Genomic DNA, 15,000 nt, shown 5'->3' on the forward strand with positions numbered 1-15,000 from the left:
AACAACCAGGAGCAGCAGGTGGAGGGAGTGGTAGGAGGAAGAGGAGGTAGGAGGAAGAGGAGGAGGAGGAGCAAGAGGCGGAGGGGGGAAAGGAGGAGGAGGAGGAAGAGTAGGAGGAAGAGGAGGTAGAAGGAAGAGGAGGAGCAAGAGGAGTAAGGAGGAAGAGGAGGTGGTAGGAGGAGATGGAGGAGCAAGAGGCGGAGGGGGAGTAAAAGGAGGTAGGAGGAAGAGGAGGATGAGTAAAAGGAGGTAGGAGGAGGAAGAGGAGGAAGAGGAGGAGGAGGTAGGAGGAAGAGGAGGAGGGGGAAAAGGAGGAGGTAGGGAAAATGAGGAGGTAGGAGGAAGAGGAGGAGGTAGGAGGAAGAGGAGGAGGTAGGAGGAAGAGGAGGAGGGGGAAAAGGAGGAGGTAGGAGGAAGAGGAGGAGGAGGAGCAAGAGGAGGAGGGGGAAAAGGAGGAGGAGCAAGAGGAGGAGGAAAAGGAGGTAGGAGGAAGATGGAGGAGGAAGAGGAGAAAGGAGAGGAAGAGGAGAAAGGAGAGGAAGAGGAGAAAGGAGAGGAAGAGGAGAAAGGAGAGGAAGAGTAGAAAGGAGAGGAAGAGGAGAAAGGAGAGGAAGAGGAGAAAGGAATAATACATGTCTAATACAAATCCACCCCCAGACCTGTCTAATACACATCCACCCCCAGACCTGTCTAATACACATCCACCCCCAGACCTGTCTAATACACATCCACCCCCGACCTGTCTAATACACATCCACCCCCAGACCTGTCTAATACACATCCACCCCAGACCTGTCTAATACACATCCACCCAGACCTGTCTAATACACATCCACCCCCAGACCGTCTAATACACATCCACCCCAGACCTGTCTAATACACATCCACAGAGAGAAGAGGAGGAGAGAGTGAAGGAGAGGAGAGAGTGAAGGGGAGGAGAGAGAGAAGGGGAGGAGAGAATGAAGGAGAGGAGAGAGAGAAGGGGAGGAGAGAATGAAGGAGAGGAGAGAGAGAAGGGGAGGAGAGCTATTCTGTTTGTCATTCAGTCTAACTGGCAGGCAGCTATTCTGTTTGTCATTCAGTCTGCTAACTGGCAGGCAGCTATTCTTCTGTTGTCATTCAGTCTAACTGGCAGGCAGCTATTCTGTTGTCATTCAGTCTGCTAACTGGCAGGCAGCTATTCTGTTTGTCATTCAGTCTAACTGGCAGGCAGCTATTCTGTTGTCATTCAGTCTGCTAACTGGCAGGCAGCTATTCTGTTTGTCATTCAGTCTGCTAACTGGCAGGCAGCTATTCTGTTTGTCATTCAGTCTAACTGGCAGGCAACTATTCTGTTTGTCATTCAGTCTGCTAACTGGCAGGCAGTATATCTGTTTGTCATTCAGTCTAACTGGCAGGCAGCTATCTGTTGGCCCAACTCCAGTCCTCCAGTACCTCCAACAGCCCAACTCCAGTCCTCCAGTACCCCCAACAGCCAACTCCAGTCTCCAGTACCTCCAACAGCCCAACTCCAGTCCTCCAGTACCCCAACAGGCCAACTCCAGTCCTCCAGTACCCCAACAGCCCAACTCCATCCTCCAGTACTCCAACTCCAGTCCAGTACCTCCACAGCCAATCCAGTCCTCCAGTACCTCCAACAGCCAACTCCAGTCCTCCAGTACCCCCAACAGCCCAACTTCAGTCCTCCAGTACTCCAACAGCCCAACTCCAGTCCTCCAGTACCTCAACAGCCCAACTCCAGTCCTCCAGTACCTCCAACAGCCCAACTCCAGTCCTCCAGTACCCCCCACAGTCCAACTCCAGTCCTCCAGTACCCCCAACAGCCCAACTCCAGTCCTCCAGTACCTCCAACAGCCCAACTCCAGTCCTCCCGTACCCCCAACAGCCCAACTCCAGTCCTCCAGTACCTCCAACAGCCCAACTCCAGTCCTCCAGTACCCCCAACAGGCCAACCCCAGTCCTCCAGTACCCCAACAGCCCAACTCCAGTCCTCAGTACTCCAACTCCAGTCTCCAGTACCCCCAACAGCCCAACTCCAGTCCTCCAGTACCTCCAACAGCCCAACTCCAGTCCTCCAGTACCTCCAACAGCCCAACTCCAGTCCTCCAGTACCCCAACAGGCACCCTCCAGTCCTCCAGTACCCCAACAGCCCAACTCCTCCAGTACCCCCCAACAGCCCAATCCAGTCCTCCAGTACCCAACAGCCCAACTCCAGTCCTCCAGTACCCCCCAACAGCCCACACCAGTCTCCATACCCCCAACAGCCCAACTCCAGTCCCCCCAACAGCCCAACTCCAGTCCCCAGTACCCCCAACAGCCCAACTCCAGTACCCCCAACAGCCCAACTCCAGTACTCCAGTCCACCCAACAGCCCAACTCCAGTCTCCAGTACCTCCAACAGCCCAACTCCAATCCTCCAGTACCTCCAACAGCCCAAATCCAGTCCTCCAGTACCCCCAACAGGCCAACCCAGTCCTCAGTACCCAACAGCCCAACTCCAGTCCTCCAGTACCCCCCAACAGCCCAACACAGTCCTCCAGTACCCCCCAACAGCCACACTCCAGTCCTCCAGTACCCCCCCCCAACAGCCCAACCCCAGTCCTCCAGTACCCCCAACAGCCCAACTCCAGTCCCCCCAACAGCCCAACTCCAGTCCCCCAGTACCCCCAACAGCCCAACTCCAGTACCCCCCAACAGCCCAACCCCAGTCCTCCAGTACCCCAACAGCCCAACTCCAGTCCCCCCAACAGCCCAACTCCAGTCCCCCAACAGCCCAACTCCAGTCCTCCAGTACCCCAACAGCCCAACTCCAGTCCCCCCCAACAGCCCAACTCCAGTCCCCCCCACAGCATACATTTTTGGTGCAGCTAGAACAAACTCACCTGCTTCAACTCATTGAGGGCTTGATGATTAGAGGACAAGTTAACATCAGGTGTACTTGTGATACAACAACGTGTGCTGTTGGGACGACTAGAGGCTCTGGTCAAAAGTAGTGCACTATGTAAGGAATAGGGCTCTGGTCATAAGTAGTGCACTACATAGGGAATAGGGCTTGGTCAGAAGTAGTGCACTATGTAGGGGATAGGCTCTGGTCAGAAGTAGTGCACTATGTGGGGATAGGGTTCCATTTGGATGCACAGGCCTGGTGTATGAGAGAGTGAGTGCCGGTAGCTCACGGTGCAGGCTGGTGTTACGGAGAGCGAGTGCCCGGTAGCTCACGGTGGAGGCCTGGTGTTACGGAGAGTGAGTGCCGGTAGCTCACGAGTGCAGGCTGGTGTTACGGAGAGTGAGTGCCCGGTAGCTCACGGTGCAGGCTGGTGTTACGGAGAGTGAGTGCCCGGTAGCTCACGATGCAGGCCTGGTGTTACGGAGAGTGAGTGCCCGGTAGCTCACGATGCAGGCCTGGTGTTACGGAGAGTGAGTGCCCGGTAGCTCACGGTGCAGGCCTGGTGTTACGGGAGTGGTGCCCGTAGCTCACGGTGCAGGCCTGGTGTTACGGAGAGTGAGTGCCGGTAGCTCACGGTGCAGCCTGGTGTTACGGAGAGTGAGTGCCCGGTAGCTCACGGTGCAGGCCTGGTGTTACGGAGAGTGAGTGCCCGGTAGCTCACGGTGCAGGCCTGGTGTTACGGAGAGTGAGTGCCCGGTAGCTCACGGTGCAGGCCTGGTGTTACGGAGAGTGAGTGCCCGGTAGCTCACGATGCAGGCCTGGTGTTACGGAGAGTGAGTGCCCGGTAGCTCACGGTGCAGGCCTGGTGTTACGGAGAGTGAGTGCCCGGTAGCTCACGGTGCAGGCCTGGTGTTATGGAGAGTGAGTGCCCGGTAGCTCACGGTGCAGGCCTGGTGTTATGGAGAGTGAGTGCCCGGTAGCTCACGGTGCAGGCCTGGTGTTATGGAGAGTGAGTGCCCGGTAGCTCACGGTGCAGGCCTGGTGTTATGGAGAGTGAGTGCCCGGTAGCTCACGGTGCAGGCCTGGTGTTATGGAGAGTGAGTGCCCGGTAGCTCACGGTTAGGGTTGCAGAGGGAGGGTCTATTACTTAACCTCTTCAAAAAAAAAATGCCATTGTTGATTAGATGCTTTAAAAAAATGCTATTTTCTCTTGAACCATATGGTTTATCTGCTAGAAATACTTATTTTCCACCATAATTTGCAAATAAATTCATAAAAAATCCTACAATGTGATTTTCTGGATTTTTTTTCTCATTTTGTCTGTCATGGTTGAAGTGTACCTATGATGAAAATTACAGGCCTCTCTCATCTTTTTAAGTGGGAGAACTTGCACAATTGGTGGCTGACTAAATACTTTTTTGCCCCACTGTATGTAAAATATTAATAATATATAATAATAATACAAATTAAAGTTATTCAAGTATAAATTACAAACATTACGATATATTGCAATATATTTTCTGTTAATTACCAAAAGTATTGAAGATTACAGTAACTTTGGTAAATTACCGGGAAGGTTTGCAACCCTACTCACGGTAAGGCACCATGAGACAGGCTAACAGGCCCAAGTGGAGCCAGTGGTCGGGTCCGATGCGTCACCCAATGCCTGTTAAACAGACAGAGGAGAGGATGGCTGCATCCCAAACCGAACCCTAGTGACACCCAAGGTGTCTGGTCAAGTCCTTCACTATATAGGGATTAGGGAGTCATTAGGACTGACGAATGCTACCAGGACTCTCGTCAGCACAAGGGGTTTCACGAATCCACCCTGTTGACAAGAAGCTTTCATTATCTGATTAGTTATTGATGTGACGGGGGGAGGAGAGGAGGGGAGGGAGAAGAGCCCGAGGACACGGACCTTCAGAGGTAGCAATTACACATTTGATCTCCCTTCCTCTTTAGAGAGCGTTCAAACTTCCTTTCCAGTTTTTCCCCAAGCTGCCTCCAGGCACAGTGGATCTCTTTTGAAAAAGTACTGCTTTATTTATTGAATTTCATAAGGTCAGAATGAAATGAAAGACATGAATTAGATTTTTTGACGTTTTTTTTGAAAATAATATTTGGGTCAAGGTTATTTGATGTGAATCATATATTTATATGATCTGTGCTTAGTGCTGCTCTTCTTCAAACCTAGTAACTATGTAAATTAGAGTTCAATTAGGATGCTAATCATGTTCCAAGTACAGACTGTAACCGCGTGACACAGGGGGCTGGTTAATGTACACTAACAGTAGGATATGTCTCAGTGACAGAGTTCACAGCAGAAGACATCGTTAACAGACCTTCACCCACCAGACACCTCAGACCCATCTAACTCCATGTCACAGGTCAACACCCGCAGACTTTGTCTCTGTCCATGGTTGGTGTAGTCTCCTATCCAGAGACTTCTGTCCATGCTTGGTGTAGTCTCCTATCCAGAGACTTCTGTCCATGCTTGGTGTAGTCTCCTATCCAGAGACTTCTGTCCATGCTTGGTGTAGTCTCCTATCACGAGACTTCTGTCCATGCTTGGTGTAGTCTCCTATCCAGAGACTTCTGTCCATGCTTGGTGTAGTCTCCTATCCAGAGACTTCTGTCCATGCTTGGTGTAGTCTATCCAGAGACTTCTGTCCATGCTTGGTGTAGTCTATCCAGAGACTTCTGTCCATGCTTGGTGTAGTCTCCTATCCAGAGACTTCTGTCCATGCTTGGTGTAGTCTCCTATCCAGAGACTTCTGTCCATGCTTGGTGTAGTCTCCTATACAGAGACTTCTGTCCATGCTTGGTGTAGTCTATACAGAGACTTCTGTCCATGCTTGGTGTAGCCTCCTATCCAGAGACTTCTGTCCATGCTTGGTCTAGTCTCCTATACAGAGACTTCTGTCCATGCTTGGTGTAGTCTATACAGAGACTTCTGTCCATGCTTGGTGTATTCTCCTATACAGAGACTTCTGTCCATGCTTGGTGTAGTCTCCTACCCAGAGACTTCTGTCCATGGTTGGTGTAGTCTCCTATCCAGAGACTTCTGTCCATGCTTGGTGTAGCTTCCTATCCAGAGACTTCTGTCCATGCTTGGTGTAGTCTCCTATCCAGAGACTTCTGTCCATGGTTGGTGTAGTCTCCTATACAGAGACTTCTGTCCATGGTTGGTGTAGTCTCCTATCCAGAGACTTCTGTCCATGGTTGGTGTAGTCTCCTATACAGAGACTTCTGTCCATGCTTGGTGTAGTCTCCTATCCAGAGACTTCTGTCCATGCTTGGTGTAGTCTATACAGAGACTTCTGTCCATGCTTGGTGTAGTCTATACAGAGACTTCTGTCCATGCTTGGTGTAGTCTATCCAGAGACTTCTGTCCATGCTTGGTGTAGTCTCCTATCACGAGACTTCTGTCCATGCTTGGTGTAGTCTATACAGAGACTTCTGTCCATGCTTGGTGTAGTCTCCTATCACGAGACTTCTGTCCATGCTTGGTGTAGTCTCCTATCCAGAGACTTCTGTCCATGCTTGGTGTAGTCTATACAGAGACTTCTGTCCATGCTTGGTGTAGTCTCCTATCCAGAGACTTCTGTCCATGCTTGGTGTAGTCTATACAGAGACTTCTGTCCATGCTTGGTGTAGTCTCCTATACAGAGACTTCTGTCCATGGTTGGTGTAGTCTCCTATACAGAGACTTCTGTCCATGCTTGGTGTAGTCTCCTATACAGAGACTTCTGTCCATGCTTGGTGTAGTCTCCTATACAGAGACTTCTGTCCATGCTTGGTGTAGCCTCCTATCCAGAGACTTCTGTCCATGCTTGGTGTAGTCTATACAGAGACTTCTGTCCATGCTTGGTGTAGTCTATACAGAGACTTCTGTCCATGCTTGGTGTAGTCTATCCAGAGACTTCTGTCCATGCTTGGTGTAGTCTCCTATCACGAGACTTCTGTCCATGCTTGGTGTAGTCTATACAGAGACTTCTGTCCATGCTTGGTGTAGTCTCCTATCACGAGACTTCTGTCCATGCTTGGTGTAGTCTCCTATACAGAGACTTCTGTCCATGCTTGGTGTAGTCTATCCAGAGACTTCTGTCCATGCTTGGTGTAGTCTCCTATCCAGAGACTTCTGTCCATGGTTGGTGTAGTCTCCTATCCAGAGACTTCTGTCCATGCTTGGTGTAGTCTCCTATCCAGAGACTTCTGTCCATGCTTGGTGTAGTCTCCTATACAGAGACTTCTGTCCATGCTTGGTGTAGCCTCCTATCCAGAGACTTCTGTCCATGCTTGGTGTAGTCTCCTATACAGAGACTTCTGTCCATGCTTGGTGTAGTCTATCCAGAGACTTCTGTCCATGCTTGGTGTAGTCTCCTCTCCAGAGACTTCTGTCCATGCTTGGTGTATTCTCCTATCACAAGACTTCTGTCCATGCTTGGTGTAGTCTCCTATCCAGAGACTTCTGTCCATGCTTGGTGTAGTCTCCTATCCAGAGACTTCTGTCCATGCTTGGTGTAGTCTATACAGAGACTTCTGTCCATGCTTGGTGTAGTCTCCTATCCAGAGACTTCTGTCCATGCTTGGTGTAGTCTCCTATCCAGAGACTTCTGTCCATGGTTGGTGTAGTCTCCTATCCAGAGACTTCTGTCCATGCTTGGTGTAGTCTCCTATCACGAGACTTCTGTCCATGCTTGGTGTAGTCTATACAGAGACTTCTGTCCATGCTTGGTGTAGTCTCCTATCACGAGACTTCTGTCCATGCTTGGTGTAGCCTCCTATCCAGAGACTTCTGTCCATGCTTGGTGTAGTCTCCTATCACGAGACTTCTGTCCATGCTTGGTGTAGTCTCCTATCACGAGACTTCTGTCCATGCTTGGTGTAGTCTCCTATACAGAGACTTCTGTCCATGCTTGGTGTAGTCTATACAGAGACTTCTGTCCATGCTTGGTGTAGTCTCCTATCACGAGACTTCTGTCCATGCTTGGTGTAGTCTCCTATACAGAGACTTCTGTCCATGCTTGGTGTAGTCTCCTATCCAGAGACTTCTGTCCATGCTTGGTGTAGTCTCCTCTCCAGAGACTTCTGTCCATGCTTGGTGTAGTCTATCCAGAGACTTCTGTCCATGCTTGGTGTAGTCTATACAGAGACTTCTGTCCATGCTTGGTGTAGTCTCCTATCCAGAGACTTCTGTCCATGCTTGGTGTAGTCTATCCAGAGACTTCTGTCCATGCTTGGTGTAGTCTCCTCTCCAGAGACTTCTGTCCATGCTTGGTGTAGTCTCCTATCCAGAGACTTCTGTCCATGCTTGGTGTAGTCTCCTATCCAGAGACTTCTGTCCATGCTTGGTGTAGTCTCCTCTCCAGAGACTTCTGTCCATGCTTGGTGTAGTCTCCTATCCAGAGACTTCTGTCCATGCTTGGTGTAGTCTCCTATCCAGAGACTTCTGTCCATGCTTGGTGTAGTCTCCTATCACGAGACTTCTGTCCATGCTTGGTGTAGTCTATACAGAGACTTCTGTCCATTCACACCGCGGGGCTGTATCTAGGAGCTGTAACTAGGGCCTGTAACTAGGGCCTGTAACTAGGACTGTATTTAGGGGCTGTAACTCAGCCATCCATCCAGGTCAAAGATGATACTAAGTACAGAAAGTGCTCCACTCATCACAGAGAGAATGAACTCTGAAACTACCTGTATGTGCGTCATAACTTAAAGAGCCACAGTTAAGAGAGCACATTAGACATAAGAGTCCAAGACATAGAGTCTGATCAACTGATAGTCAGAATGAACCCAGTCAGGAACACAGCAACAATACACACTTCAGGTCAGGAACATCACCAACACACACCACTGACTAGCTAGCGACCTTCCTTTTATAAGGTGCATGACAAGCTCCGTGTTCTACATTGATAATACAGAGAACAGAACAAATGACGCCATATTCACTATGTAGTGTACTACTATTGACCCAGGCCCATGGGGAATAGGGTGCCATTAAGGATGAAACTAGAGATAACTTCCTGCTCTTCTCTCTCTCAATTCAATGTATGGGCTTTATTGGCAAGGGAAATACGTTAACAATGTCAAAGCAAGTTCTCTCTCTCTCTCTCTCTCTCTCTCTCTCTCTCTCTCTCTCTCTCTCTCTCTCTCTCTCTCTCTCTCTCTCTCTCTCTCTCTCTCTCTCTCTCTCTCTCTCTGTCTGTTTCTCTCTCTCTCTCTCTCTCTCTCTCTCTCTCTCTCTCTCTCTCTCTCTCTCTCTCCTGAGACAACTTGTTTCAAAGTAAACCTGTAAAGTATAGCAGCATATATCATAGAGACAGGCCTGTCAACCCTGGAGGCCCTAAACTCAAAGATAAAAGGGACGACTCCTACCTTTTCACACTATCGTGCTGACCCCAGCTGTACGCTGGCTCTCAGATATACTCTTTTCCTCATGTCCTTTCCTAATCAGAGATGTCCTAATGTCCTTTCCTAACCAGGGATGTCCTAATGTCCTTTCCTAACCAGGGATGTCCTAATGTCCTTTCCTAACCAGGGATGTCCTCATGTCCTTTCCTAACCAGGGATGTCCTCATGTCCTTTCCTAACCAGGGATGTCTTATGTCCTTTCCGAACCAGGGATGTCCTCATGTCCTTTCCTAACCAGGGATGTCTTATGTCCTTTCCTAACCAGGGATGTCTTATGTCCTTTCCTAACCAGGGATGTCCTAATGTCCTTTCCTAACCAGGGATGTCCTAATGTCCTTTCCTAACCAGGGATGTCCTAATGTCCTTTCCTAACCAGGGATGTCTTATGTCCTTTCCTAACCAGGGATGTCCTCATGTCCTTTCCTAACCAGGGATGTCCTCATGTCCTTTCCTAACCAGGGATGTCCTCATGTCCTTTCCTAACCAGGGATGTCCTCATGTCCTTTCCTAACCAGGGATGTCCTCATGTCCTTTCCTAACCAGGGATGTCCTCATGTCCTTTCCTAACCAGGGATGTCCTCATGTCCTTTCCTAACCAGGGATGTCCTCATGTCCTTTCCTAACCAGGGGTGGAACTTCAGGATTTGGGGCACTCCTACTAGTACCTGGTAAAACGTGGCTCCACATTCTGGGCCAAGAGATACTTGAAAAGTCACTGGCCTGGTGGATTCGTTTGGTGTATTTTCTACTAGCCTGGTCTGAAAAGCACTAGACTTGGGCAAGCGGGCTAGCTTCATTACCATCCCTGTGTGTAACCACGTAGGCCAGAGTAGGTGGACTCAGTAATATGAACCTAGTATAAGTGTTGTATGATGTATTACGTCCTGACATGTCCATTTCATATGATGTATTACGTCCTGACATGTCCATTTCATATGATATATTACGTCCTGACATGTCCATTTCATATGATATATTACGTCCTGACATGTCCATTTCATATGATATATTACGTCCTGACATGTCCATTTCATATGATATATTACGTCCTGACATGTCCATTTCATATGATATATTACGTCCTGACATGATATATTACGTCCTGACATGTCCATGTCATATGATATATATTACGTCCTGACATGTCCATTTCATATGATGTATTACGTCCTGACATGTCCATTTCATATGATGTATGTGGCCAATGTGACTGATGGTAATGAATAGCCCTGTCCTCATCTAGGACCAGTGACAATGTGACTGATGGTACTTGAATAACCCTGTCCCCATCTAGGGCCAGTGACAATGTGACTGATGGTAATGAATAGCCCTGTCCCCATCTAGGGCCAGTGACAATGTGACTGATGGTAATGAATAACCCTGTCCTCATCTAGGGCCAGTGACAATGTGACTGATGGTAATGAATAACCCTGTCCCCATCTAGGGCCAGTGACAATGTGACTGATGGTAATGAATAACCCTGTCCTCATCTAGGACCAGTGACAATGTGACTGATGGTAATGAATAACCCTGTCCCCATCTAGGACCAGTGACAATGTGACTGATGGTAATGAATAGCCCTGTCCCCATCTAGGGCCAGTGACAATGTGACTGATGGTAATGAATAACCCTGTCCCCATCTAGGACCAGTGACAATGTGACTGATGGTACTTGAATAACCCTGTCCTCATCTAGGACCAGTGACAATGTGACTGATGGTACTTGAATAGCCCTGTCCCCATCTAGGGCCAGTGACAATGTGACTGATGGTAATGAATAACCCTGTCCCCATCTAGGGCCAGTGACAATGTGACTGATGGTAATGAATAACCCTGACCCCATCTAGGGCCAGTGACAATGTGACTGATGGTAATGAATAACCCTGTCCCCATCTAGGGCCAGTGACAATGTGACTGATGGTAATGAATAGCCCTGTCCTCATCTAGGACCAGTGACAATGTGACTGATGGTAATGAATAGCCCTGTCCCCATCTAGGGCCAGTGACAATGTGACTGATGGTAATGAATAACCCTGTCCCCATCTAGGGCCAGTGACAATGTGACTGATGGTAATGAATAGCCCTGTCCCCATCTAGGGCCAGTGACAATGTGACTGATGGTAATGAATAACCCTGTCCCCATCTAGGGCCAGTGACAATGTGACTGATGGTAATGAATAACCCTGTCCCCATCTAGGGCCAGTGACAATGTGACTGATGGTAATGAATAACCCTGTCCCCATCTAGGACCAGTGACAATGTGACTGATGGTAATGAATAACCCTGTCCCCATCTAGGACCAGTGACAATGTGACTGATGGTAATGAATAACCCTGTCCTCATCTAGGACCAGTGACAATGTGACTGATGGTACTTGAATAGCCCTGTCCTCATCTAGGGCCAGTGACAATGTGACTGATGGTAATGAATAACCCTGTCCCCATCTAGGGCCAGTGACAATGTGACTGATGGTACTTGAATAACCCTGTCCCCATCTAGGGCCAGTGACAATGTGACTGATGGTAATGAATAACCCTGTCCCCATCTAGGGCCAGTGACAATGTGACTGATGGTAATGAATAACCCTGTCCCCATCTAGGGCCAGTGACAATGTGACTGATGGTAATGAATAACCCTGTCCCCATCTAGGGCCAGTGACAATGTGACTGATGGTAATGAATAACCCTGTCCCCATCTAGGGCCAGTGACAATGTGACTGATGGTAATGAATAACCCTGTCCCCATCTAGGACCAGTGACAATGTGACTGATGGTAATGAATAACCCTGTCCCCATCTAGGGCCAGTGACAATGTGACTGATGGTAATGAATAACCCTGTCCCCATCTAGGGCCAGTGACAATGTGACTGATGGTAATGAATAACCCTGTCCCCATCTAGGGCCAGTGACAATGTGACTGATGGTAATGAATAACCCTGTCCCCATCTAGGACCAGTGACAATGTGACTGATGGTAATGAATAACCCTGTCCCCATCTAGGACCAGTGACAATGTGACTGATGGTAATGAATAACCCTGTCCTCATCTAGGACCAGTGACAATGTGACTGATGGTACTTGAATAGCCCTGTCCTCATCTAGGGCCAGTGACAATGTGACTGATGGTAATGAATAACCCTGTCCCCATCTAGGGCCAGTGACAATGTGACTGATGGTACTTGAATAACCCTGTCCCCATCTAGGGCCAGTGACAATGTGACTGATGGTAATGAATAACCCTGTCCCCATCTAGGGCCAGTGACAATGTGACTGATGGTAATGAATAACCCTGTCCCCATCTAGGGCCAGTGACAATGTGACTGATGGTAATGAATAACCCTGTCCCCATCTAGGGCCAGTGACAATGTGACTGATGGTAATGAATAACCCTGTCCCCATCTAGGGCCAGTGACAATGTGACTGATGGTAATGAATAACCCTGTCCCCATCTAGGACCAGTGACAATGTGACTGATGGTAATGAATAACCCTGTCCCCATCTAGGGCCAGTGACAATGTGACTGATGGTAATGAATAACCCTGTCCTCATCTAGGGCCAGTGACAATGTGACTGATGGTAATGAATAGCCCTGTCCTCATCTAGGGCCAGTGACAATGTGACTGATGGCACGGTCTCCGCCACCATTAATAATGTAGGTCTTAGAAATACTTTCATTTACACTGTTGCACTGGTCGTCTGGGGTAAATCAGGACGAGAGGAGAGGGAGAGTGTGTGTGTGTGTGTGTATACAGAGAAGAGAGATTTTGTGTGTGTGTGTGTACGTGTATACAGAGAAGAGAGATTTTGTGTGTGTGTGTGTACGTGTATACAGAGAAGAGAGATTTTGTGTGTGTGTGTGTGTACGTGTATACAGAGAAGAGAGATTTTGTGTGTGTGTGTGTGTACGTGTATACAGAGAAGAGAGAGATTGTGTGTGTGTGAGAGAAAGAGAGAGAGTGTACGCGTATACAAGAGGAGAGATTGTGTGTGTGTGTGTGTGCGTGTGTGTGTGTGTGTGTACAAGAGGAGAGATTGTGTGTGTGCAGTCTTTGGCACACTGCCTGCCTGCCTGCCTGCCTGCCTGCCTGCCTGCCTGCCTGCCTGCCTGCCTGCCTGCCTGCCTGCCTGCCTGCCTGCCTGCCTGCCTGCCTGCCTGCCTGCCTGCCTGCCTGCCTGCCTGCCTGCCTGCCTGCCTGCCTGCCTGCCTGCCTGCCTGCCTGCCTGCCTGCCTGCCTGCCTGCCTGCCTGCCTGCCTGCCTGCCTGCCTGCCTGCCTGCCTGCCTGCCTGCCTGCCTGCCTGCCTGCCTGCCTGCCTGCCTGCCTGCCTGCCTGCCTGCCTGCCTGCCTGCCTGCCTGCCTGCCTGCCTGTCTGTCTGTCTGTCTGTCTGTTGTCTCTCTAGAACATCTTCTCTGTTTCCTCCTCATAGTCCAGCTGGGATATCAAATGTATATAGAATGATCTGTCTGTCTCTCTGTCTCTCTGCCTGTCAGCCTGTCAGCCAGCCAGCCTGTCAGCCAGCCAGCCAGCCAGCCAGCCAGCCAGCCAGCCAGCCAGCCCGCCAGCCCGCCCGCCTGCCCGTCCGTCCGTCTGTCTCTGTCAGCTTGTCTCTGCCTGTCAGTCAGCTTGTCAGTCAGCTTGTCTCTGCCTGTCAGTCAGCTTGTCTCTGCCTGTCAGTCAGCTTGTCTCTGCCTGTCAGTCAGCTTGTCTCTGTCTGTCAGTCAGCTTGTCAGTCAGCTTGTCTCTGCCTGTCAGTCAGCTTGTCAGTCAGCTTGTCTCTGCCTGTCAGTCAGCTTGTCAGTCAGCTTGTCTCTGCCTGTCAGTCAGCTTGTCTCTGCCTGTCAGTCAGCTTGTCTCTGCCTGTCAGTCAGCTTGTCAGTCAGCTTGTCTCTGCCTGTCAGTCAGCTTGTCAGTCAGCTTGTCTCTGCCTGTCAGTCAGCTTGTCTCTGCCTTTCAGTCAGCTTGTCTCTGCCTGTCAGTCAGCTTGTCAGTAAGCTTGTATCTTCCTGTCAGTCAGCTTGTCTCTGCCTGTCAGTCAGCTTGTCTCTGCCTGTCAGTCAGCTTGTCTCTGCCTGTCAGTCAGCTTGTCTCTGCCTGTCAGTCAGCTTGTCTCTGCCTGTCAGTCAGCTTGTCAGTCAGCTTGTCTCTGCCTGTCAGTCAGCTTGTCAGTCAGCTTGTTTCTGCCTGTCAGTCAGCTTGTCAGTCAGCTTGTCTCTGCCTGTCAGTCAGCTTGTCAGTGAGCTTGTCTCTGCCTGTCAGTCAGCCTGTCAGTCAGCTTGTCAGTCAGCTTGTCTCTGCCTGTCAGTCAGCCTGTATCTCTGCCTGTCAGTCTCTCAGCCTGCCTTTCTCTCTGCCTGTCAGTCTCTCTGCCTGCCTGTCTCTCTGCCTGCCCTTCTCTCTGCCTGCCCTTCTCTCTGCCTGCCTGTCTCTCAGCCTGTCTGTCTTTCAGCCTGTCTGTCTCTCTGCCTGTCTGTCTCTCTGCCTGTCTGTCTCTCTGCCTGTCTGTCTCTCTGCCTGTCTGTCTCTCTGCCTGTCTCTCAGCCTGCCCTTCTCTCTGCCTGTCAGTCTCTCTGCCTGCCTGTCTCTCTGCCTGCCTGTCTCACTTTCAGACATGCCTTTCAAGCTTTTTTATAGCATTGCTATTAATCATCCATTGATCTGTCAGAGAAATAGTGTGTGTGTGTGTGTGTGTGTGTGTGTGTG

General features: G+C 49.8%; 1 pseudogene; it reads left to right on the plus strand.

The window, feature by feature from the left end:
• The window catches only part of LOC120047346, a 32,392-nt pseudogene that overhangs the window by 16,649 nt on the left and 743 nt on the right, over nt 1-15,000 (plus strand).

Source organism: Salvelinus namaycush, chromosome 5, assembly GCF_016432855.1.
Source record: "Salvelinus namaycush isolate Seneca chromosome 5, SaNama_1.0, whole genome shotgun sequence".
NCBI classification, from domain to species: Eukaryota; Metazoa; Chordata; class Actinopteri; order Salmoniformes; family Salmonidae; genus Salvelinus; species Salvelinus namaycush.